The 22,778-nt window shown below is 38.0% G+C and overlaps 1 protein-coding gene across 1 annotated transcript in view; it reads right to left on the reverse strand.

Moving 5' to 3' along the window:
- LOC309497428 (uncharacterized protein) overlaps window positions 1-22,778 on the reverse strand; it is a 292,681-nt gene that overhangs the window by 150,774 nt on the left and 119,129 nt on the right. The gene's annotated exons all lie outside the window — the stretch shown is intronic.

Genomic DNA, 22,778 nt, shown 5'->3' on the forward strand with positions numbered 1-22,778 from the left:
AGTCCATCAAACAACTGTGGTGAGTCAGATCAGTCAACAAACATGGTGAGTAATTTCTTCTCCTGTTATTGTCACTTGCACTGCGTGCCACATGTGTAGTATAGCATTCTCTGTCAGCGGTGAGGGCTTCACATGTGATAAATGTAGGAACCCGTGCAGCACTTAGGTGACTGTGAGACAACATAGTCGTGGGACAAATCACCGCTCTTCCGTTCCCACTCAGTGGCACCCACTGACAATCCTGTTGAAAGTGCCCTGGTTATTGACTATTCTATTAAACGGAATGTGAAAATAGAGACACCAGCCACCATAGTCATGTTTGCCGGGAGCCAGAGACCTGACATCAAAGCAAATTTAAAAGTGCTGGCTAATGCTATCATACATTCTCTAAGATTATTATTCACGTCGGCACTAATGATGTTCAACTCCGCCAGTCGGAGATCACTAAAATTATTATTAAAAAGGTCACAAGTATGATGTCAGACACTGTAATTTGCTCTGGACCCCTTCCTGTTTGCCGGAGTGATGAGATACTTAGTAGACTGTCCTCACTCAATGGCTGGTTGTCTAAGTGGTGTCCGCAGAATAACATAGAATTGACAATGTTGACCTAGATGTGCTGTGTTTGATAGAAACCTGGCTAAAACCAGACAATTACATTACTTTAAATGAGTCCACCCCCAAGACTACTGTTATAAACACAAACCTTGTCTGAAAGGAAAAAGGGGGAGGTGTTGCTGTAATTTATAGTAATATTTTCAGTATTACTGAGAAGTCTAGTTTCAAATATAATTCTTTTGAAGTGTTGGTGCTTAATGTAACACTATCTAGTGTAAATGATAAATACCGTTTAACATTAGTGCTGGCTACTGTATACAGGCCACCAGGGCACCATACAGACTTTATCAAAGAATTTGCTGACTTTCTATCAGAGTTAGTACTGGTTGCAGATAAAGTCCTAATTGTGGTGATTTTAATATACGTGTGGATAACGGAAAAGATGCATTGGGATTGGCATTTAAAGACATTCTAAACTCTATTGGAGTTAGACAACGTGTCAGGACCTACTCATTGTCGTAATCATACTCTAGATCTAATATTGTCACATGGAATCAATGTTGATGCCATTAAAATTCTGCAGCAAAGCGATGACATCTCAGATCATGACTCCCTGTTACAAATATGGTTGAACTTCTGCCACTTAAGTTTGCTTTATACATAATCTTCCTGATCAGTTTCATCTCCTCAGCATCCCAAATAGCTTCTCTCTTAGAAGAAAACTGTTATTTGATACAGTGGCTAAATTAATAAGAAATAAAACTTCAACTTCTTAAGTTTTCAAACAGCATAGCAGTAATGACCTTATGAACTTCTTTACTTGCAAAACAAAAACGCCTTAATAAGTAAATGTTAATCAACTCTTTTTAAAAACAACATTGAGTGCATTGTAATTCCAATCTCTGACGATATCAAGCATTCTGTCACCTCGCACAGAATCCGCTAGCTCGCCCTAGTTGGCCGCTTTCCAGCCGTGAGTGCGCGTGCGCCGATGCTGTTATTTTTATTGATTTAAAATGCAAGTGTATTAAACAAACACATCAAATTCACATGTCTTTTGACATTGTAGGTTTTGCATATGCCAAGTACTTTACTACAGAGCAAACAGGGTGCCCATTCTTGCTCACCGACAGAAAACTGATTCTTCCATTCTTCCAGTAAAGTTACCTTCGCTTCTAATGTTACGACTCTTCTTGTTTGCATGTATTCCTTCATTGGTATGTTCCTCATTTTGTTTTTCTCCTCTAATAACACATTTGTCCATTTTGATCCATAAATTTAAAAAAAGAATCGCTACTGATACTGAGGATACTATTCTGCCAAAGCGCGCGCTTGTGAGTGTTCGTTAACTGCGTTGCGTTGGTACCTGGTCAGTACATAGTAGGTCTCCGCATGTCTGGAAATAATATATGATCACCAAAATGATTTGATATGACAAAAAAAACATTATAGTTCAAACTTTTATTTGTTTGAACTCTTTTTAATAAAAAAATTAAATAAATTTTTTTGTAAAACTGGAATTTATTTTTTAAATGTGGTCGGCATATCGTGGGCCGCATTTGCATTCTTGACAGCCCACAGGTTGAGAACCACTGATCTAAATCAACAACGTCCTCTTCTTAAAATCATTAATTCATATCTGTCATTAGGATTTGTACCGAAAACTTTTAAGATGGCTATTATTAAACATCTTATTAAAAAAAAGCAACTTGATCCAAAAGAATTAGTCAGTTACTGGCCGATCTCAAATCTACCCTTTCAGTCAAAAATACTAGAAAAGGCAGTATCCTCACAACTATGTTCCTTTTTAGAAAGAAATGGAATCTGGGAAGATTTTCAGTCAGGATTTAGACCGTATCATAGTACTAGAGACAGCTCTCATTAGAGTTACAAATGATTTGCTCTTATCATTCGACCGTGGTTGTGATGAGAGATGTTGATGTAGTGGCTTAAAAGATGCTGATTTTATTCCCTGTCTGGCTGCCATCAAATTGCAGCTACTGGAAATAGACATGCTATTTAACCCACAGAATTTTATAAGTAATATATTGTAGTAAACCTCTTCATTTCATTTAACCAGATTTATGGAGGACAGCGGGTACGACTTTTTGGAAAAATATCGCTTTATTGAGAATTTTATTTAGAAAAATATAACCATTTATATAAATAAACATTTAAATAAATTCAACAAACATTTACAATGTACGCCCTCACTAGGACAAACGGCAAAACACAACACGGCACTGCACTCTAGTGGTTATCCCCATCTTAGGGTTGGTTAGGGTTAGGCCAGACAAAGGGTTGTTGCCGGATGAACCCTAATGGTCTTGAGCAACACAAAGCGTCCCCATCTTACCCTGAGAGCGAGAAACCAGTCACGTTCACTTCCTGCCGAGCCGCTTTTTCTCTCATCTCTCATCTCTCATCTCTTAAATGTCCTGTCACTCCAGTTGAGTTCAATTATCTCTGCCTTCAGTCCGTAGAACAAAAACGTGCTGCAGAAAGGTTCAGATGGGCAGGGCCAAAGCCAAACAAAAAGAGAAATCCCCAGTGTTCATCACAATATTACTGCAATGGCATTATTTTTGTAATGCGTTACTCACACTGCAAATAATACAGAAAAATAAATATTCTATGCAATTGCTTATAACTTAAAAGAGTAAGCAAAAAAAAAAGTTGTAAATTAAACTTAATTATTTCACAATAATCCAAGTTGAATGCATGAATCAGTAGGCAAAAATATTACAGGTGGAGTGGGAGTCATTTAGTTAATATATAAAAAAAATGTCAAATATACATAAAGCATTATTTTTAGTGACATGATTTGGTAATATGATTTGTTTGATTAATTTTATTTAAGTAACAGGTTTATCTGGGAGACTTCAAATACACCCTCCGTTCTAGGATTACTCTTTTATACAGAGACAGACAGCAGCATGTGAACGGGACTTTTATTTTGGTCTGCTTGTGTGACGTCATCAGACTGCGCCGTGCTCCTGCAGCTCTTGTGATTCTGTTATAGAAAGGTTTGTGTTTTTTACGCATTTAAAGCTGCTGTTTTCGTTAATGTGTAATCTATTAATTGTAACATATTAAATACGAAATATAAATAATAAATATGAACTTTCTGTATTATTTGTATATTTGAATCAGGTGATTTAAGTCCATTAACTCTCTCTGACTGACTCTCTTACCAGTGAACTGAACTACTGAACTAGAGCTGATTAAGACGCACCCAGATTTAGTTTGGGTTGATTTTTCTTTCTGTTTATTCTCATTTTAAACAGGACAAAAACACAGACAAAAAAACCTGGTGAAGCGACTGAGATCCATGTAACACACTATTAAAAAGATGGCATTTATTAAAGAGGAAAGTGAAGACATAAAGATTGAAGAAACATTCAGACTGAAAAATGAAGATACTGAGGAACAAACAAAGATTGAGTTTATTAAAGAGGAGAGTGAAGATGTGAAGATTGAAGAAACATTCAGTGTGAAACAAGAAGAAACTGAGGAACAAACAGGTTGGTTTCATTCTCAAAGCTGTCCAGCTCTAAAGAAATTAATGATATTTTTAAAGAATGTCATATGAATGTCCAAATTATTTGATTATTGGAGCTGGTCGCCTCATGTGGACAGACATGTTGAGATCACGTGACCAGACAAACTACTATTTTCCATAACATTTAAACCCCAAATCAACTCCTGAATGAAAAACAAGGAAAACTATTCATTTTTATCACTTAATTATGCAATAGTATCTAACAAAAACATGGAGGCTAGTTACTAAAATCAGATGATCAAAAAAAAAAAAGACTTGAATTAAACAAAATGTTATCATAAAACATTTTAACATACCTGAACATAAATATTCATTGAGTAAGTCTTTACGTCACATTCAGACCCACAACAAACTGTTTGAATGTTTGTGAGCGACACAAACTGTTTAAATCAAAGACAAATTGAGCACTTGACTTTCACGTCTTCTGTCAAGATCAGATGCATGACATTAAATAAAAAATTGCACGATTATCAGTTATACATTTTTGTTAAGATGTGCTATTATGTTCAAAATACACTGTTACGGCCCAAAACCATCTTTAGCTATTTTAAACCATTTAAAAAGGCAAGGACTGAACATACACGAATTCACAGACGATTGATTAGTTTTGACGTCTGATTACGCCATAAGCTTTTAATACAAAGAACATCCAACAAGCAACAATTACAAATTCACACACATAAGATAAAAAAAAACAAAAGATTAAGCTCCCAAGGAGAATAAAACAGGTGGGTATTGCGTGTCTTGCTGATCTAACTAAATAACAAAACATGAATTAAGAAAAATAAATCCACTACCTGTTACAGAAAAAGACAAAAACAAAAATGAAGTCAAAATATAGTCAAAAACTGGATTGCTTCAGCTGGTAGAGGAGAGGCCATCATGTGAGAGCAGGGTTTCCGCGGGGTTCTAAAAGGTAGTAAATTAAATTATGCCAAATTAAGGCCAGTAAAAAGTAGTAAAAAGTAGTAAACGTCATCTGACGAGGTAGTACATTTTCGAAGCCCCATCTAACTGGGTCTATATCATGGGTGTCCAAACTTCGGCCCGCGGTCCAGTTTTTATTGGCCCGCAGCCAGGGTCCGAAATTAACACCCGCCAAGTGCGGTTAGATTTTCCGTTTGGCGAGTAAATCTCAAAAGGCTATCCGCCACACTGGCGGGTGAATGTTCATCATACCAAAATAGTAATAAAAAAATATTACAATTGCCTTTTGTAATGTGTAGTGAGCGAGCGCACGGCAGAGAGGGAGAGACCTTGCGTGTGTGTGTGTGTGTGTGTGTCTCTCTCTCTCTCTCTCATGCAGTGGTGACGCGTTCATAAACGGCACCTAAACGCTGTAAAAAATATATATTATGACATTTTAATTGTTTATTAATAAACAAGTGTTTCTGTGTCAGCTGCAAAGATGAAATTGACACTGACTCGCGATCTTCGCAGTAGTGAACGCGCCGGAGAAAAATGCATTTCTTACGGATTAGCCTATAGCCTACTTTTATTTAGTTTTGAATGGTTCTGTTTAAAAGTAGAAATTTCAAGCTTTCTGTAGATAATAGATATAGGATATTTCTAATTTGTTTAGGTCTGTGAGGCGAGTAGCCTAGGCTACCTATACGCTGAGTTTCGGTTCATGTCTGAACGTGTTGTGATTATACAAAATAATGAAACATGGATTAAAATTAAGATAAAATTAATACAAAACGAAATTCGTTTCAAAGAGAGGCTTTGTGTTTTCTGTTTGATGTCTCTGTGAAAGTTTTAAAAGCATCCTTAATGGAGAACGAACGGTTAGGCTACATAACATGTTTTTTTCCTCAAATGCAAACACGAAATAAAAGACAAAATACTTTTTAAAAAGACAATTTTGGGGGAAAAAATATGGATTTATAGCTTTTGAAAAAAAATATGGATGGATTTATAGCGTTTTACAGCCAAGTTGTAAAAATACAGTATTGTGTATTGTGTCAATATGTCACCTCTAGTGTGTGGCCGGGCCCTTTGTTTATTTTTCTGTATTTGGCCCTCACTAAAAAAAGTTTGGACAACCCTGGTCTATATGGTTTTCAATTAGGGTAACTTACGTGTGCGGGCCTATTTCCTTACTAAACTTCCATGAATTTATTTTTATTTTGAGTCGGACCCAAAGACAGAGGTTTAAGTCTCTCTGGTTCTCTATCTCTCCCTCCCAGTGTTGAAATTAAGTTATAATTGCCTCATTAAATTGTGATTAAATATGTTATTAATTCATTTTGGAAAGATATTTCATGTCTTTACTTGTCACTTTACTTAACACTGCTACAGTTGAAGTTTGAAGCCGTGTTGGTAGTAAAAATATTGTGATGGTAGTAAAATAGGTGGTAAAAAGGTAGTAAATTCAATTTAAGAATCTCTGTATAAACCCTGGAGAGAGACCCAGCGATCAAAGAGAGAGACCCGCCATCAACGCCATCGCAGTTTAAATAGTAGAAATCCCTGTATGCCGTCGCTCCACTCTCGAGGATCTGGGAAATCCCTTCTCATGATTCCACATCTACAGGCTAAAATAAATAAATCAGACACGGAACAATTCCTCTACGTGCACACCCATATAACATTTAAACATTGAAATTATTCTTAATATAAAGTTTTATATTAGATCAACAAAATAAAATTAGCAGCACTCAGCAGTTTTTGTGTGCATGAACATTCGAATAATAACATTTCGTTATTTTGTTAACGTCTCAGGACCGCTGGCTGAACATCTGATGCATGTGACACACTTCAGGAGGTTCAAAGTCATCATCTGATGGGTTGAATTGTACAGGATGATGCGTTCTTTAACGGTCCACCTGGAAAGTCATTGTGACGCCAAACCCCCTCATGGAAGAAGAAAGCCATCGTGTTTACGGGTGTTTTAACATATAGTTCGTATTAAAAGAACCAAACCCAGTTCACTTAAAGTGAACCAGAAAGCGAACCAGCCGAAAGTGACTTCAGTCCTTTTGATGTTCACAATATAGTGGACTCAAAAGAGAACCCGGTTCCTTTTTTGATCCTCTTCTGCACTGAAGTGATCTAAGACCCTTTCTTTGAACCACAACCTCAAAAGAACTCAGATTTCTGTGTATTTTGCATGTGCACACTTCCACCTTCGACAACATCTGTCAGACAAGCACAAGTGCTTGCACCCAAAATTTCATCCAGGTTGTCGTAGAAGGGACTGGAATCCTTAATTTCAGCGGACTCCCCACTTCAACGCATTTTGTCACGGGTGCTCATGTAGCCTACTTTTTTACTTTTACGGGGCATTGTAACGCTGTTCTTGGGTTATACCCTCTTTTAGGGGTGGGCGATATGGCAAAAAATATCATATTACGATTTTTTCAGGAAAATCACGATTCATGGTTTGATCACGATTCTTTGTTGTTTTTACTATTTTGCAAGTGACTGAGCAGTACAGGCACACTTAGCCTATGTCCCTAGTTAAAAACTAAGCCTTGCAAGTAAACAAAATATAACAGAAAAATGAAGGACAGACCATGTAGGCTATAGTGGGCGAAGATAAAAATCTATATTTCATTATTTTATCTTTGTTATTAAAAAAAAGAGGGTCATTGACGAATAAGGTTTTTAAAAGTGTAAAAAAATAGAATGGAGATATAACTATATTTGAAACCATTTTTTAGTTTACCTAGGTGTTAACAATAAGATTTTGTGGTTTGTATAATCAATTAACACTTTTTGTTATTTTTTACAAGATGAACAAAATTTGTCACCAAAAAAGTCATTCGCTTTAACAATGAATATATCTAAAATGATTAATTTGCAGATAATTATTCATGATTGTCAAACTGATTTGACATTGATGTTGAGATAGTATATAGTGTGTACCACAGAAGAAATATTCAATAAAATGATCACTGATCTCATAAATGTTATAATTTTATTGGACTACTCTAAACACTCCAACATATTCAAGTAAAACATTGCACAGGGAAAGGAGAAAAGGGGAAATGTAAAAAAAAAAAAACCCAACCTTATCTGCTTTATTATTTGTATTATTGTAGTTCCTTTAGTTATTAAAAACAATATTATTCCATTTAAATATTTACTACATCGGTTTTACCGAATGACCAAGGCCGGTTATACCGAATGACCATGTCTGCTGCCCTTGACATTATGAATATTTAAGACAATAAACAGACACAAATACCTTCAAAAGCACATTTTATTGTTAATATAATAGGCTATTAATGTAAAAAGTACTTCAAACATTAAAACATTTTGATTTTGAAACAAGTGTTTAAATTGTTAAATGATGAGCTGCTAGGCTATATATTCATGAAAAAGAATGTCAAACATTAAGACATCTCATTGTTATTGGAACAAACATTACATACAACTCTTATTATTAATTATATTAAAGTCCTTAAAACATTGAACCATTTAATGGTTCTTGGACCAAGTGCTACAACGAAAAGCTACTATGCATTCATGAAAGCCATCCAGTCTCTAGAGCATAATCTAGAGGACTGTGCATTTAGAGGTTCTGGCTCACTAATTGTTGCATGCAAGTCTTCTTTGAAGTAGAAGATTTTGTCAGGTTTGACTGGCCAGATGAAGACTGCTGCATGCAGTTGACCTCAAGCTCATCTTCAATCACCTTAAGGACCTGGCCTACAAAGGGATGGTCATCATAAGAAACAATGACAAACTTCCCCCTCAGTTCAATCAAAATGATATAATAATATACTCTGCACATTTACTATTAATAAAATGTTGTATTTATTTATTCCAGATATGTACAAATATGACCAACATACATTGCTGTCATTCGATACAACCAGTAAGTCATTCGTTATAACCAAAATTTCGGTTTAACCGAATGACTCTTTTGGTTATAACGAATGACAAAATCTTCACTCAATGCTAACAGGCTGATATCCAGCTGCCTAGCTTGTTAGTTAGCTAGCTAGCTACCAAAAGGACAATCAAACATTTTATATTTAGTATAAGTTTTTTAAATATTACAACATTATCCATGTTTTATAGCGGTTGTACCGAATGACCTGATATTTGGGAACATGTGTATGAGCAAGTGAAAACATGTTTACATACTTTGGATGTTATATATTTGTTTTTTTATTATTATTATTAAGGCCTTTGGACAAAACAATTACCCGTGACGTCATTGACCCAAGAAAACTGCACATTACAAATACAAAGCATACTATACAAATGAGATAAACAGTGTTTTATTTTTTTAGCCACAGAAGGTGTATATAACAGCACCATTCAAATACGAAATTGAAGAAACGCATGTAGAAAATAAAATGCTACATAGACTTCACTGTAAAAAATGATATGCTACTTAGGGCTGGGCGATAAAACGATAAAGATAATTATCGTGATATAATTTTTCTCGATAAAACGATATCCAGAGTTCGATAAATGGTCGATAATGTTTATGCGCCAAAAGTGGAAAAAAACGAATTTGAACCGCCCGCCACACGGACCATTTATCTGCTCGGCTCAAAGTCCAAATGGCAGCGCAGCGCGAGCTCACTAGAGCAGATGCGTTTACTCTGATCGGTCTCAGTCACGAGATCCAGTGAGCAGCGCTTGAGTTCAGCGAAGAACACAAATTTCTCCGTGATTTAAACCAGTTTAAAGGCAGATGAAACGGCGATGACAAACAGGAGAACGATGCAGTGCAACGATACAGTCAGAAGGCTTTTTACCATGGATTTACTGTAACGTTAGCCTAGTAATATTAACTGTGAAATGTGGGATATACATATTGAATTGTATTATATTATTAATGTAGACAATGTATTAAAGGACTAATGGAATATAATTACAGTATTTATTTAAGCTACTGTTTTTCATACAAAAACCATAGAAACCATAAAGTTACATTTTGCCATGATAGTGAGGTGCCATAGGTTATGCCTGGTTTTATCTGTGGTTATCATAATGTAAATGCATGATACTGGATGATCAATGGTTAATTTTAATAAAACTCAAACAGTCAGAATTACATTTTACCAAATAAAAATGAGGTCGTTACACTTTTTTTTTTTTTTTTTTTTTTTTTTTTTTTACAGATGTTACTGTTTTTGTTAATGAACATAAATTTTACATAGTAAATCTGCATCCTAACTCAAGCTAATACCACTGTCAGCTCACTGCGTTTCGAGATAAAACATGTAATATTAATATTGCAGCCTGCAATGCAAACTGTGCTGAAGATACTGTGCTTATTATTTCAAGATTTGAAACAATATCCCCCATTAGCACATGCAGAAACTAAGAAATACATTTTCCAATAAAGATATTTATTTTAAGGAAAAATGACAAATGTTTGAATGTTCTACCTCAGATTTGTGAAATGTTCTCCTGTTTGGCAAGTGTTTGTCATATGTTCTGACAATAAAGAGTAGTTTAAAACCACAATTAACGCTCTGGTTTCTACAACTTTCACTTAGGAGCAAAAATCTGCCTTTAAACTTGAAAGAAATAAAGATTTGACATTGTTTCGTGATAATTATCGATATCGACTGATATAAAATAATTATTGTGATAATGTTTTTGGCCATATCACCCAGCTTTAGGCTACACTGATTCTTATTTAAGCTACTGAAGTTTTTCAGTGAAGATCAGTGAGTGATTTTCTCTTTTGTTGTTAATTAAGAACTAGCGGTAACGTGTATTTTTTTGGTTGCTGCCACTTTAAGAGCTCATGCAGAACGAGTAAAGATACGCATCTGTTTATATTTCAACTGTCTACTGTAACTTTAGACAGAACTGACTGTTTATGTATTTTTTTGTGTGTGTATTTGACAGTTTAAGCCCAATAAGATGCAAAAGATAACTTAGCTCTGCACTCAAGCGCTTCAAGCTTCTAGAGTGCGCACGCTTCGTGTGTACGCCCTCAGAACAGCCCGCAAATTAAATGTTATGTTTAATGTTATGCATTTATTTACGCATGCAAATTATACACGTTCAAGACTGCGAATAACTGCAGTCTCACGTGAGCGCAACTCTACCGCTGCGTTAACATGTAAAGTTAATGTATTTTGTGTTGTACAGTATGTTGGGATAGAGGTGCCAGAACTGCATAAAATAGGCTACACTGTAGCACGATAGTACGATATTTCTAAAAGCAGTAGTTATGTTGAAACGAAACGCAAAGTGGACATGGACCTCATCGCTTTCACATATCACAAAGAAATCGAACCACAAATGGACCCACAAACGAACCGGTTTTGGTCCCTTTAGGGGGGTCTGAGATCACTTGGTTTGTTTGTTCACATATATACGCTGAACCGTTCCGAGAGCGTTTGGAGGGTTCAAACAAACTAGGTGTGAAAACACCCTACAACTGTGACAATGAGCGCACGTATCAGGATAAATTAAACGCTGGGTTATTAACATGGAATATTAACAATATTTATTTTTATTCTTTATTTTGATATATTGTATGTTCAGATATTCATGCAACAAAATATTTACACTGGTAAACTAAAGCACTATTAATATATATTTTTTTTTTATGCAGCAGTGCTGGGATCGACCTCATACATCTTTAAGGGTTTTCTTTATGGGAATACGCTTAACGTGAATCTTTGCACATGCGTTCATATTCTGGGCTCATCTGCTGGGCTCACCTGTATATAGTGTGTATCTTCTTCAACTGTATAATGTATACTGACTGAGTATGGTCTTTTTATTATTCCATGAAGCCACGTTACACACTTTTCACATTCAGCAGTTAAGAATGTCCCGCAACTGTGGGAATCCTGGAGTATGATGTATGAGGGCAACCCCAGCACTGCAGCACAGCAACACACAAGCCATGATACAGCACAACTATATAAAGTTAAGGAAACAAAGCAACAGGGAGAAATATAGGTCTTCCTCAGGAGTAATGTTTGTTCTTATGCAGCGGTGCTCTACTGCTATTCCTGCAGTTCCCAGATGTGCACTGTTGAATATTCTGCCGATTCTGAACCACTGAATTTGTGAAAGTGAATTTGTAAAGCGAAATAAAATGGACTCAAAATTGCCTTATAAATATTACAGGTGGTATTGAAATTGTGTGTGAAATGTTTTCAGTTGAAATATTCACAGCTTATATACACAACCATGTAGAATTTCAGCACCCCAAAATGCAATGCATTTTTTGTGCAATTCAACATGTTTTTGTGTTTCAAAGACATCCGTCATTATTTTCCTTTGATACACAATCAGGTGGTAAAAGCAGGTCATTTGTAACTTCAACAAGCAGTTTCTATGCAATGATGGGGCTTAAATCCTGATAAAAAATCTGCACAAATGTTTTTCTGCTGAATTAAACATTATTAGACATTAAACATTAAAAATAATTAATAGCTAATAATGAAAAAAATTTCTGATATTTAAACACTAAAAGTTGTTACATATGTTGGTAATTTTCATTGTTTTATTGTACATCATTGTTTTGTTTTTTCTCTTGTTTTGTTCTGCTGTGGTCGCTCACTTGCAGTTGGTTTTGATACTTTACATGTATTAATGTTTGAATGTCTGTTGATTTGTGCCTTTAAATTGGAGTTAACTTTATTTTTTCTCTTTCTTCTTTCTCAGGGACTGGTAGTCATTTCATCTGCCAACAGTGTGGAAAGAGTTTCAATAAGAAAGGACGCTTTAAAGACCACATGAGAACTCACACTGGAGAGAAGCCTTTCACCTGCCAACAGTGTGGAAAGAGTTTCAATCAAAAAGGAATCCTTAACAGGCACATTAGAATTCACACCGGAGAGAAGCCTTACATGTGCGTTCAGTGTGGAAAGAGTTTCAGTGTACATGGAAACCTTAATGTCCACATGAGAATTCACACTGGAGAGAAGCCTTTCACCTGCCAACAGTGTGGAATAAGTTTCAATCTAAAAGGAAGCCTTAACAGGCACATTAGAACTCACACTGGAGAGAAGCTTTACAAATGTTCTCAGTGTGGAAAGAGTTTTGATCATCATGAAAACCTTAAAGCCCATATGAGAGTTCACACTGGAGAAAAGCCTTACACCTGTCCTCAGTGTGGGAAAAGTTTCAACCGAAAAGGAAACATTAATTCCCACATGAGAATTCACACTGGACAGCAACCTTACACCTGCCAACAGTGTGGAATGCGTTTCAACCGAAAAGGAAGCCTTAAGGCCCACATGAGAATTCACACTGGAGAGAAGCCTTTTCACCTGCCAACAGTGTGGAATAAGTTTCACTCTAAAAGGAAGTCTTAACAGGCACATGAAAATTCACATGGATGGAATCCCCGCAGCAGAAATATCAAATCCAGTCCCGGACGCCGGATCTTGTCAAAAGATATCCGTTTTGTCTGGTGTGCAACCCAGCAAAACCTGTCAACAGAGTGTCATGTCTTTTACCTCAAGACTCTATAAACAGCCTTATATCAGCCTGAGAGTTTGAATGAGAAAGCCAGGGAAGAGCAGAATCAGGAGACAAAGTGATGATAATAAAAAGAGCAGAGTTTTTTTTTATATTCTTAGTTGTGTATGTTTCAATGCTCAGATTTCATCTAGATGTTACACTGTTCAATGCTCAGACTTCATCTGACCAGTACGATTCCAACAAGTGTTATTATACCATGGGAAAAACAATGGGAAATCACTGCTTGACAACATCGTCCTGTGACGTTAAAAACCTTGAAATGGAGACATTCTCTTATCTCCTACCCATGAAGACAAACATCCCTTTAAACCACAAAATCGTAAGATTTAACAACAATAGCAAGCATTGCAAGAGCAAGGAAATAAGTAAAATGACAAATGATTAATTATAATAATAATAAAATGGTCAAATTTATGAATTATGTAAATCAAATAATAACAATATTATAATGATTTATAATAACACATAAATGTGTGGAAGTGGCGTGATTGATGATGCGCGCTGCACCGGTCTTGTATCTCTCAACAGAGGAGCTTCTGGAGCATAAAAGGAGAAGCTATGACATTGAAGAACAAGACAGGACCAGGCCTGGACTATATATGCTATGTTTAGGTTATGTATGTGCGGCAGTCATCCGTGAGTGGCTTTCGGTTTGGGTTTGTTTATTTTAGAATTAAAAAGTGTGTTTGAACGTTCGTCTCCTTCCCATAACAACATACCTCATTACAGAAAAAATTATAAATCAACTAAATAAATGACTTATGATTATACATGATTATGAAGTTAAATATAAAAACTAAGAAAATATTCTTAAAAAATAATAAAGAAAATAAAACTATGTATGGTTGCTTTCTGAAAGTAATATAGGTTATTGAAAACCCTTAGATCCTACACTCCCCCCTCTTAATCATACATGAAAACATTTGATTACCTAGATTAAATGCAAGCAAACCTTAATGATCATTATCAAAACATGCTTTGAAAGTTTGGATGGCCAGTCCATACCCTTCCCTTCTACATGCTCTTTAAAAGAACAGGTCTTCTCTGTCATACCAGCATCAGTTGAGGGGGAATGTGTCTAACATTCAATGATAGCCTTATGGCAGTAAAGTGTCTCACAAAACCTAGTGGTGGAGAGATGAAGCCTCATGAAGCATTGAAGCTTTTCAGCCAAGTGGTTCACAAAAGGGTTCATTTCTTGTGGCTTCATTTGCTCACAATACCAGCTGGTGGTCAAAGAGTGTAAAACAAGCAGATACATTACAGATGACCTAATGTGATCTGTGATACACGGTATTTTGCGCAAGTTAAGGCTTAGAAATAACGGAGAAGAGAAAAAAAAATCCACATAGATTAATCTATTTATATGAATATAATGTGTATTTTCTGGTGGTATATATTGATTGTATAACATAACTGTGTAATAAACGTATTTGGCTTAAAATGAATGGGGCTGTCAAATGTGTGTAAATCAATTATTTGGTCATAATAGGGAGGAAGGCCAATATTATTATTTAAAAATGGAAAGTGGCTGGGTTTAATCCATGGGTTTATATACCAGTCAAAATGTCACGCCAAAATATAACCGCTTCCTGAACCAGTCCACTAATATTGTTCACTTGAAGGAGTACATGAAAAGGAGTGAGCGAGTTCGGACAGCCGTTGAGAGTACATCGGTTGTACACTCGGTATTGCAGTGCAATGTGGGATTGAATAAGTGCACTCAATAACTTCCACTATGGTTTTAGACACCACTTCAAATGGCTGTCCCCTCAACGCCCTATTTGAGAGTATAGGGGGTAGCAGCCACAGAAAGCACGAATGAAAAGTGAGCACTGCAAACTTGACATTATTTGGACTGAAGAAAAAACTCTTCTGTGCAGAATTAAGCCTACTACAATCAATGAATAAATATCCAGTGAGCGTTCATATTTTTTTTCTTGTATGAAATTGGATTTTGTTTATGATGTTGTATTTACTGTTTAAATGTTTGAAAATCTGCTGCTTACTTACATGGTCTTCTTTGTGGTAATTTAAAATCCAGCATTTCAATCATGTGTGCGTTAAATCCTGTTTTGTATTTGACTGCATATATTTGTTCTCTTAAGGTGGTGTTTGTATTTGTATTTAAAGGTTTTTCAGCTGACTGATTGACTGAATGAACACTGCATCAAACTTTCAAAATAAAAAAGAAGGAAAAAGAGCGAAAGTCTAGGTCAATGAGTGAAGTCCAGTTGAATTCTTCTTGTAGTGGGCTGTCTTTTTCAAGTGGGAGAGTTCTCCACACTGTTCACATTGAATAAAGAAGTGTGAACTATCACTTTACCTGTAGCCCGCTGGAAAAGAGGATGGCTGATTCAATGTCACTGGAGCAGCTTAAAGCCAACAGAACAACAGCAAAACACCAATTCTCCCAGCTGGCCAGCAACATTGTTAGGATGCACACAATGTTGTCTAAAGAGGAGCTCAGAGACAGTTTAAAAAAAACAACTCACAATTGAGACCAACAAAGTCATGGAAGCCAGTGATGATGTGGAGGCCCCAGTACATTGCAGAATCGAAGCTGGACGCAGATGTTTCTATGTTGAACGAGTCAGCCCTGCAAACCTGTTGGTAGACAATGCAGTGGACAGTGGAAATATGCAGTCAAACACTCTGGAGACCATCCTAGATGATGTCCCACCAGCAGGGAGGCCTTACCAGGGTCTCTATTGTGGAGGCCACCTGGAGGTATATTACCTCATTTCATTTAACTTAGATTACAAAAATAAACTGTACATAACTGTACTCTTTTACAAATAAGTGACATAAAAAACACCAAAAAACTTCTACTTCTCCAGCATTCTCTCCTCACCGTGGGCACCCACTGCTGAACTCGGCCCTGGTGTGTCCTCAGGGATTGAGGCAATGAGGACGGGGGTTGGTGCAATGCCTCTGTCTCAACACCTCATCCATGAGGACAAACAAGGGCCAAGTTTCAGCAGTGGATTGAACTAATGAACTAATCATTTCTCTTTCCGGTACAGACACCATAGTCTCTATGGGACTGACAGGAAGAATAAAAGACTCGGACCCGAACCTGAAGACTCGAGAGATGAACTCGTTTCTGTTTCCAGTACTGACAGCATAGGATGTTGCGCATGCGCGGTCAACACAAAATTAACGAATCACTCTCTGAGACAACTCTGTAGTCCCGAGTCATATTAAAGATTCGTTCAAAATGAACTAGTGGCATCCTCTCTGTGTGTGTTGATTCCTCCCTTGATACACACAGATAATCAGCGTCTCAGTCCAAGGGGTTATATATATTAAGGTGGCGGTTTTAAGTTGGCGTCAATGAGTGACCGTCTTTCTCGTGCCCTGGTTGGAGGTGAGTTCTGCGGCCATTTTTAATTGTGCTCGAGTCTACAGGATGTTAAACTGTTAACAGTTTTACCCTCGTCAGGCTGATAAGTGGACGTTGTGCTGAGGGTTTGCACTCATTGGCAATACGCTCTGTTTGCCGGATACAAAAGCATGTTGTGTGTATTGCACTAAGCGTCGCCGGTGGATTGCTGGCTCCCTGGTAGGTCTCTTTCTAGCTCTTGTGGCTGTATTTATTTTATTAGGGTTTATTTATTTTATTACACCAAGATTGTCATGCATCTGCCAGACCTTGTAACACCCTATGAATGAAGACATGCAGGGATATGAAAAGTATGACTCCTGATGTTTGAAATTTTGATACAGTACAAATATCTGTTCTTCCACATTAATTATATTCTTAACAAGAGCAATTGCATCTCCGACCTGTATGCAGTTATCTCCTTTCTGTGTGGATAATGTATATTTATATGTAGTAACTTTTCTGTATTGTTCAGCTAAGCTAAACTGAGGAGGCAATTAGCCATCAAAATGGAGGCTATGTAAAATGCACTCTTTGAATGGGACTGGGATGTGCACACATGGGATTTCAGATATTCTTTTTACTACTTGCTGCAATGGTAAATGTGGCTTACGCAACATATGCTTAACCTGTCCTAGATAATTCTCAAAAGGAAAACCAGACACATTATCCAGAGGCCCAAAATGCCTGTACTCATCTGCAAGGTGTATTACTTGGTGTATGGTGAACACAATTTCATTCCTGCCATAAAGCTCTCCAAAATGGTTCACAAAGGAGACAAGCATTTTATGAGACAAGTCAACCATGCCATCAGAGGTGCCAGGAGAGAGAAGAAAACACATCCCAATGGAAAACAACATGAAATTATCATACAGCTCACTTGGAATGCTGTTTCTGAGTACAATGGGCCATGTATACAACATGAATGAGCGAAGTTCAGTGGCTTTCCATCGATCAATCTCTGTCAGTGACCTGGGCTTAAGGTTAAATTGAACAGGTGTGTAGGAACGGAGCATAATAAGTTTTGTAGAATTTTCATTTATGGTTTGAGTAGATAATCGTGTGGCCAGTGAACGTCCTCTTGTCCATATATACAGTAGCTTCCTAGTGACAGCTAAACAGCAATGACTTGAAACTTTCTACCATTGTAAATTATGCCATTAGTCAGCAAGTGTGTCAAATCTTTAACAAAAGTGCTTAAGTATTCAAACACACTTTTTGGCTTGCCAATTCCACAGAACAGACCAACAATAAACGGGGACATACTGTAATCACAATTGATTAAAGCTAGAATTGGCCAAAACTGAACCTTGGAGCTTCTAAAAAGAGGAAGCCCGTCAATATTGAATTGAAGCTTTAATGAATGCAAATTTGCTGGCAAGGTCAAACATTTCAAACGGGACAGCAGTCCCTTTGCTAAGCCAAAGTGGTAGTATTCTCCTCCCTCCATTTTGGTAGTAGGCACATCAACTTGACTCCTAAGGACTGTCCTTGCATCTTTTGGGAGTTGGGGGTGAAAAACCCTCAGAATACTCAGAAGTGCTGTTAATGAAACAAGTGACAGAGAAAGTTGTGGCCCAATATCTCAAACGCCATAAGAGAAAATCATCTGTTGAAGTATCATTGCCTTCACTTTCACAGTCATCTGACTCACTAGCTGCTGAATTGTGAGGACTGTCAACTAGAAATGAATCTAAACCCGTGCAATTAATGATCTGGGATCCTGGCATTTCAGAAATGCGACCAGCAAACTCATCAGAAACGGGACCAGCAAACTCTGAGTTATCACATACAGGACAACCAGACTCCTCGGCAACCAAAACAGAATGGCTCGAGGTCATGGTGCAAAGGACCCTAGGTTGATTTTACTCCGAACCATCCCTTTAAGTACATTTGTTTATACAAGTTAGTGGAAAAAACAGGTTAAGCTTAAACCTGCTACCGTTACCCAGATAGCAGACGGATGTGGGCCACTTCAGGCAATGATGCGGCACTGCAGGCCTTCTTATGGCCCGGACCAAATGTGTCTGAGCCTGAAGTGGCCCACATGTAAAATGACAAATATGGCCTAAATATTTTAAATCACATGTGGGCCTTTTAAGGCAAAGATGCGTCACTCATGGCAATGTGTAATCTGAATGTGAGCCTAAAGTGGCACATATGATAAATAATGAATATGGCCCAAATATCACAACCCAAATGTGGGCCACCTATGGCACAAACGTGGCACAATCGACAATGACAAATCTGGATGTAAACCAAAAATGGCCCACATACGTTTCAGCAAATGTGGCCCAGTTTTCTTAAAACATATCTGGGCCAGTTTGGGCAAAGATATGGCTCAGTGAGCACTGGCTCATCTTGATGTGAGCCAAAAGGGGCCCACATATAATGCTGCAAATGTTGGCCCAGTTATCTTAAAACAAATCTGGGCCAATTTTGGCAATGATATGGCTCAGTGAGCACTGGCTCATCTAGATGTGAGCCAAAAGTGGCCCACATATAATGCTGCAAATGTGGCCCAGTTATTTTAAAACAAATCTGGGCCAGTTTTGGCAATGATATGGCTCAGTGAGCACTGGCTCATCTAGATGTGAGCCAAAAATGGCCCACATATAATGCTGCAAATGTGGCCCAGTTATTTTAAAACGTATCTGGGCCAGTTCTGGCAAAGATATGGCTCAGTGAGCACTGGCTCATCTCAATGTGAGCCAAAAGTGGCCCCCATATAATGGTACAAATATGGCCGAGTTATCTTAAGGCGAGACACGGCAGGCAAAAAAATCGATTTTTCATGCAGTGGTCAGTTTTGAGATTTTGGGCTAGTTTACTCCTTCAATATGTGTTCTTTCAAACTGCTATAAATAAAACGTTGAAAATATACATTAAGATGTTTATTTTATTACATTTTGTTTACTTGTGGCAGTGAGTTTCTCTCGAATTTACCAAGAAGTAAGCATTCCAACGCGACATGCCGAGATCCATCTGTTTACTGAAGTCTGTCATGACCGGCATCGTTGTGAAGCTCTGAGTCTCCTGCACAACGCTATGAAACCCAAATATGGGCATTTCCTTTCTATCAGTAACAAATCGTGAATGTCCAAAGGGGGATTTAAAGCTAATGACGAAATCTCATTGGCTACAGCTGTTTTCTGCTAACGTGATTCGCTCAGACGCATCACGTGGCATACTCTGACACTTCTGTGTTTACCACCGCGGGACCTCCGAAATTGCCGGTAACACCGCAACTTTCAAGGAAAAAAAAGCAGCAATTGCGCTTTGCAAGATGTGTGAAGGTAAAACAATCGGATATATTAGCTGAAAAACATCAGGAAGCAGCACATCTGACCGTAAGCTGTCGTTAGAAAACCGGGGGGGGGGGGTGTTAATGACAGTGCCGCTGACTGTGCGACACAACAGTGGCTGATTATGCATGTCGCACGTCTGAATGAATTAATAAGTGATCTCTTGTGCCCTAATTGTGCTGCATCAGATCTATTTATTAACATTGATCCAGTGAACCATGGATTTTGTAGCAGTCTGCTTTTAGAGTGCAGTACTTGCAAAGGAGAGAGTGGGTATAGGCGAAGCGTCTACACATCCACACAGCTGCAAAGTGAGACGAGAGGTGATGTCGCTTTTGACGTGAATGTCCGCATGGTGCTTTTGGCCCATGAATTAGGGATGGGATATGCTGCACTGAGGGAGGTCAGCAAGGTGTTGGGGATCCCTTCCCTTCACCTGAAAACATACCAGACGCATGACAAGAGAGTGACAGGTAGGCTTTGGAAACAGGGATGGGACAGGGATGTTGATTTTGGAGGTCTAATGACCTGTAACATTTATCATAGTGTTGTTGTAACAGTGAACATATTTTCATGGATAGAACAAAGATGGATTTGTACTAGTAGAATAAAATGAGAGAGAGAGAGAGAGAGAGACACACACACGCACACACACACACATTAACAGTAGGCTGCATCACACGCACACACAATTATGGATCTGTTAGTATAATATATATATATATATAGTATAACATTATAGGATGGCCTTATTCTTTATAGTAATTTTATTTTAATTTAGCTTGTCAAATTGGCTGCTATAACTGCATGGTCTACTCCCTGGTTCTTTCCAAAAGAAATTGGGTTTTTGCCACTCAAGTGTACCGTTTCAATAAACTCAACAAAAAAGGAACAGTTCTTGACACAACATGCATTTTTATTTTAGTGGCGGAAATTGAGAGAGGATTGGAGTCACTGCACAAGACTAGGGAGCAGATCCGGCAGGCCTATGCAGACGTTGATCCAGAGTTAGCAGAGTTGCTGAGGGAGGATGCTGATGCTGTAATTAACATTGGTGTCTCTTTTGATGGCACCTGGCAAAAAAGAGGCTTCACTTCCCATTATGGCATTGGCATTTCCATTGATATTCTAACAGGACTGGTCATTGACTTTGAGGTATTATCCTCTTACTGTCATGCTTGTGTCCTAAAGCAAAGTGCCAAGAATGAGGGGAAGATTACTGTGGAGGAATTTGAAAGCTGGAGGGAGACGCACACTGACTGTGCCAATAATTTCACAGGGTCTAGTAAGGCAATGGAGCAGGAGGCAGCAAAGAGGATGTGGGGTAGATCAGTCAGTCGCCACCAGCTGCGGTACACTGAGATGCTCTCAGATGGGGATAGCTCTGCTTTTAAGGAAGTACTGTCACTGAACCCATACCCTGGGCATGAAATTGTAAAGCTGGAATGCATAAACCATGCTCACAAGCGAATGGGCACAGCGCTCAGAAAATTTAGTGCCGAGCGCAAATTGGGAGGCAAGGGTTTGGGGAAACTGACCGCAAAGAAATGCAAAACACCGCAAAATTATTACAGGGGGGCAATTTTGAATAACCAGGGGTCACTGGATACAATGAAAGCAGAGATATGGGCAGGCCTTCTCCACTGCATGTCAACAGACGAAACACCATTGCATACTAGGTGCAATCCATCTTGGTGTTGGTATCGGAGGGCAGAAGACAAAGATGAGACCCCTGAAAGCCACACTCGACATGCTGCAAATTACCTATCCCATGAGGTGGGCCAGAAACTTCTCCCCATCTATCACCGCATGTCAAGCGACAGCTTGCTGCAAAGAATGCAGCATGGTGGCACACAAAATGCAAACGAGTGCCTCAATTCTGTGATATGGGCTCGCTGCCCAAAAACTGTTTTTGTAGGCAAGAACAGGGTCGAGGCAGCGGCAAGCATGGCCATCTCCTCTTTTAATGAGGGTGCCTCAGCTATGCTTAATGTGATGGCAAACTTATGGCTGGAGAGCACACTTGCAGGCAGACCTGCTCCGGGTGTCCAAAGCAAATGTCATTCAGTCCGCAAGAGCAAAACGCAAACGAAAACTTGTGAGCACAGACAAGAAAGTGAAAAGGCACCAGCAAGAGATGTCAGAGGGACCTACATATGGTGCTGGAATGGATAATTAGACTTTATAAAGCTGTGACAGCTACTGTTGGTCTTGTTCTGTGTCCATAACTGTCTAGCGTGGGTTTTTTGGCAACTTTGTGCATGATACGCCAATGTTAATTAATTGAGTTACTGCAGTTGTAGGCCCTATATGCCTGCCATGTTATTAAATAATCAGTTTTCATCAGCTTGAAATATTATTTATTATTATTACTAAGGGCCTGATAATTTATCCTGTTTTTGAGTAATTTTTCCCAATAGAAATGTATTAAATTTCCCTATTTAAATCTTTAAATGCCGTTTTCTCAAAATCAGTTTTTTGTCATTCTTCAGTACAAACATCTCAGCCTATGTAGCACCTGTGTACACCAAACTTTCCAGTT

This window comes from Leuciscus leuciscus (genome assembly GCF_965113295.1).
Source record: "Leuciscus leuciscus genome assembly, chromosome: 4".
Classification (NCBI taxonomy): Eukaryota; Metazoa; Chordata; class Actinopteri; order Cypriniformes; family Leuciscidae; genus Leuciscus; species Leuciscus leuciscus.